Source organism: Rhineura floridana, chromosome 17 (genome assembly GCF_030035675.1).
Source record: "Rhineura floridana isolate rRhiFlo1 chromosome 17, rRhiFlo1.hap2, whole genome shotgun sequence".
NCBI classification, from domain to species: domain Eukaryota; kingdom Metazoa; phylum Chordata; class Lepidosauria; order Squamata; family Rhineuridae; genus Rhineura; species Rhineura floridana.
Genome location: NC_084496.1, coordinates 5,571,846 through 5,576,181, shown reverse-complemented (window position 1 = coordinate 5,576,181; position 4,336 = coordinate 5,571,846). Strand labels below are relative to the sequence as shown.

Below are 4,336 nucleotides of genomic sequence, written 5' to 3'. Positions count from 1 at the left end.
CCAAATGCCAACAAAATGAAGCTTTTCTATTTCCAACAAAATGCCATCATTTAATACACAGATACATCCAGAAATCTATATTAAGCTTTGCTTTAATAGCAGGGTGCAAGCATCCCATTGCAATGAGCTGTGTTTGGGAAAGAAAGGTTTTTGCAGAACAATATAAATAGTTTTAATTAAACCGCATTTCAAAGTGGCATCGTTTAATAAGACACAATATTTGCTGCTTGTGCCGAACATAAATTCTGAAAGATAAGAATTACATGCAAAAAAACCCTCTGCACCAGACACTTTGCTAAAAAGTCAACTTCATTTCATTTTACAGCTACAATAGAAACAAATGCATTCATCCCCACCCCCCACTGAACCAAACTGAGGACACTTATAAAACAGAATTAGAAGCACACAAAAGATAGTTATCAGACGTGAACCATAGTCATGTTCTGACCCTCACATTCCTCTTGTTCCAATTTGTTTGAAATTACAGCCCTTGAATAAATAGGTTTAAGGATTCTTTCTCTAAAAGCTAAATTATACGTGATTAGTTAAGACAGAATTGTGAGTGGGCGAAAGTAATTGAGAGTTAATCTAAACAGACACTGCATACATAGGTATTATATTTGTTTATTTCAGCCTAAGATCATAATAATGTAAGAACAGCTCTGTTGGCTCAGGCCAAAGATCCATCTAGTCCTGAACTCTGATTTCACAGCAGCCAGCCAGATGCCCATGGGGAGCGTAGAAGCAGCCACAGCCTTCTCTTACCTGCAATTCCCACCAACTTGTATTTAAAGGCATGCTTCCTCCGACAGTGGAGAGCGAATCCAAAGGTCACAATTCACCAGAACTATCTTGGGGGCCAATATGTGGTTTGCAAATGTTTTATAAAGAGCATTATGGAGGCGATGCAGGTAAAATTGCTTCTTGTGTGAGCAATACTCTTGTCTTCAGAGTTATGTTGTCCTTGAGCTCAGTGGTGTCCTAAGTTATGTATGTGGTGCTGAAAGGGTGGGGTTCTGTCCTCTCTCCCCTACAGCCTGTGGTGAAGGTGTTAGGGTTATTTCTTATTATCTCAGCCAGGAAATCAAGTGGGTCAACAAGGCAGGACTCAGCTGGTGGTTTCCAAACCAAGCAACAAGATGACACTCAGACTTGGCATTCTCCAAATATCCTTGTCACTAGTTCATAAAGAGACATCAAAATGGCACTCCTGTAGCTCTCTGGAGACTTTGGTTCTCTGGTACCTGGCTAAATATGAGGTGGAATCTGTCATAAATCAATCCATTTTTATTACGGTCAATGACCAGGGCATAATAAAAACTACATAAAACATATTCTACAAACATATAAAATATGTTAAATAGAATAAAATAAAGTAAGACAGAATAAAACAGATGAAACACATTTGTTTGGACAGCAATATTACAGAGTCATAATCATAATCACATTGTAAACTCCAGAAAAAGGAGATTTTAAGATGGCTAAAAATAATTCCTGGCACATTTTACATACTGAGGCACAAAATTCAGCTACATTAACAGAAGTGACTACTTTTTGATCAGAAAAGTGTAAGAAAGTATAAAATGGATCTGATCGTCTTGGCTCTTTTAATAAAAGAGGGTCAACAAAACAATTTCATAGATCACGGTGGAAAAGGCAGTGCAGAAGAACGTGACTCACCGATCCAACCTCTCCAAAATCACAGGGACCCTCACAGGGTTTTGTTTCGTTGTTTGTTTTGGTAACTTCCCTCCAGAACTGCTGAGGAATGGACAGAGGTGTGCCAATGTGAATCTGTCACAAATAAGGATGAGGTTGAAATTCAATTCTGTTCACATTTAAAGGTGGATCTATCATGTTTGCATTTTCCAAAACATTATGAGAACCGAATCACAGCCATCTTTCAGAATGTGATGCAGTTCTCTAACCAAACAATGTTTACAAAAATGCATATATTAGATAAAAGTGTGCATAAAAATGAATATATTAGGGGGGAAACATATGAAAATGCATTATATTTGGGAACATAGATGAAAAATGTGTAGATTAGTCAAAGATGTATACAAAAATGTGTATATTAGGATAAATTCGCATTAACATTCTGATGAATTTTCATGACAATTTTTTTTAAAAAAAATGCAAATTGCAGTGGAATTGTGGAGAACTGAATTTAGAATTGGAAAAAAATTTAGAATTGGAACCGAAACTGATAGATACTTCCATTCCTAGCTGCAAATACATACATGCACTTTCCTGACACAGGAAGGTTGAATATATGTGTGAGCTGGCCCCTACATACAGTTATTTGATTTAGCCTCCATGTAGCTCTCATGAAAAAAGGAGGAATCTTTACTCAGATTATCTGCTAACATTTAGTGTCTGTATACTTTTCTGTAGCAATCTTCAACTTAGTTTGGAGGTCTCTCATACAAATTCTGACCTGTCCTTCCTCTGCCTACCTTGCAAGCGCTGATGAGATCACTATTCAAGGTAGTATGGCCTATAGAAAATTGAGGGGAAAGGTATTTTGTGCGTGATGTTCCTCATCAAGGGGATTGCACACCTGAAATTAAGGTTCTCTGCCATCCTTGTCAGAGTTCAAATTCACCCTGAAGATATATTTATTAAGCTTGGCATTGCTTGATTTGTAAAGTCATTTTGAGTTGGCCACACAAGGGAGATTGCCTGGATGTGGTTGTGATTTACATGTACTCAAACCTGGGAAATGGAGTATGTGTTACTGGGGTGGGGTGGAATGGAAAAGAGAATGATAATACATTTTCTTTACAATGTCACTTCTGGTGGGAATTCAGAAATAATTTGGAAGCAGGGTGTGTCTCTGTGATGCTGAACTCCCAGGGCTGGTTTATAAGGCATGCTGAGGACTTAAGCCATGCCAAGATTCAGAGGCCCCACACCATAAAAAATAAAGAGGAAAAAGTGATGGGAAAAGTGGTGAGGAGGGGACTAGCAGAAATGTTGCCTGATGTGGAATTGGACTTTAGAATGTGTTGCGCTTTAGCTCTTTAGCTCCCACCTTGAGCTCTGAGGCAGTAGTAGCAGGTGGTGCCTCCACATCGTGGAGGGGGTGCAGTGGACTCCGGGTTTTAGTTAAATCTTTCAAGGAGCTGTCCAACGTGCTACACCTATTTTGGGAGTAGGTTTCAGCACTTTGGACAGCTCCTTGAAAGTTTGGACTAAAACCCAGAGCAGATTCCACAGCCCCACTGACTCGGAGCCACCAGCCGCCTCTGGTGTAAGGGTGAGGTTGGGCAACCTGTGGATGACGCATGTAGTCCAGCAGCCTTGGAAGGGAATTGATGGGATTAGGAAGGGGAGGTCAGGGTTCTGAATTGTGGTGGTAGATTTTATATGAAAGGCTATTTAAGCCAAAGCTATTTCAATTATTATTTTTTTTAAAAAACCTTCTGAATTATCTCCAGCATTTTTAGAGGCCTCTCATAATGTGAGGTCCTAATCTATGGCTTCCCTGGCTTGTTCCTAAATCTGGCACTGTGAACTCCAAGTGATTTTGTTGTTTTTATATGCCTTCAAGTCAATTATGACTTATGGCGACCCTATGAATCTTTTAGATATATTTGTAGGGTTTTCATGGTAAGAGGTATTCAGAGGTGGTTTACCATTGCCTTCCTCTAAGCCTACGGCACCTGGTATTCCCAGGCTGTCTCCCATCCAAGTACTAACCAGGCCTGACCCTGCTTAGCTTCCGAGAGCAGATGAGATCGGGTGTGTTCAGGGTCTCCAAGTGATTACTCCAGGTGTAATTCAGCCAAGGTTTAGGGCAGAGCTTGGAAAAGTTACTTTTTTGAACTACAACTCCCATCAGCCCCATTCAGTGGTCATGCTGGATGGGGCTGATGGGAGTTATAGTTCAAAAAAGTAACTTTTCCAAGCTCTGGTTTAGGGAAATTTTGAGTGAAATCCAATGAAATAAAATGAATCTTGATTGCTCAGAGCCACAGGCTACCACAATTCATCACATATAAAAGGAAAATAAAAAAAATACATATTAAAATGCAAGTTATATTTCGACAGGCACAATTCAACATCATACAGTAAAGGAACAACAGCACTAAGTTACAAATTTCCTCTCCCAAGTGAAAGATACACTGACCCACCCCATGACTTGTTGTATCAGTATTAAAATCCTATTACACATCTACTCAGAAGTAAATCCCTGTGAGTTCAATGGGACTTACTCCAGACAAGGGTGTACTGATGAGACCTGGTGTGGTACGGAGTGGCTTGGGTGTCAGACTATGACCTGGGAGTCTCGGGTTCAAATCCCCACTAGGCCATGAAGCTCTCTGGGTGA

The 4,336-nt window shown here is 39.9% G+C and overlaps 1 pseudogene; it reads right to left on the bottom strand.

Moving 5' to 3' along the window:
- Positions 1-3,656: 3,656 nt before the first annotated feature.
- Positions 3,657-3,781, bottom strand: LOC133372138 (5S ribosomal RNA; annotated as a pseudogene).
- Between the last annotated feature and the right edge of the window lie 555 nt (positions 3,782-4,336).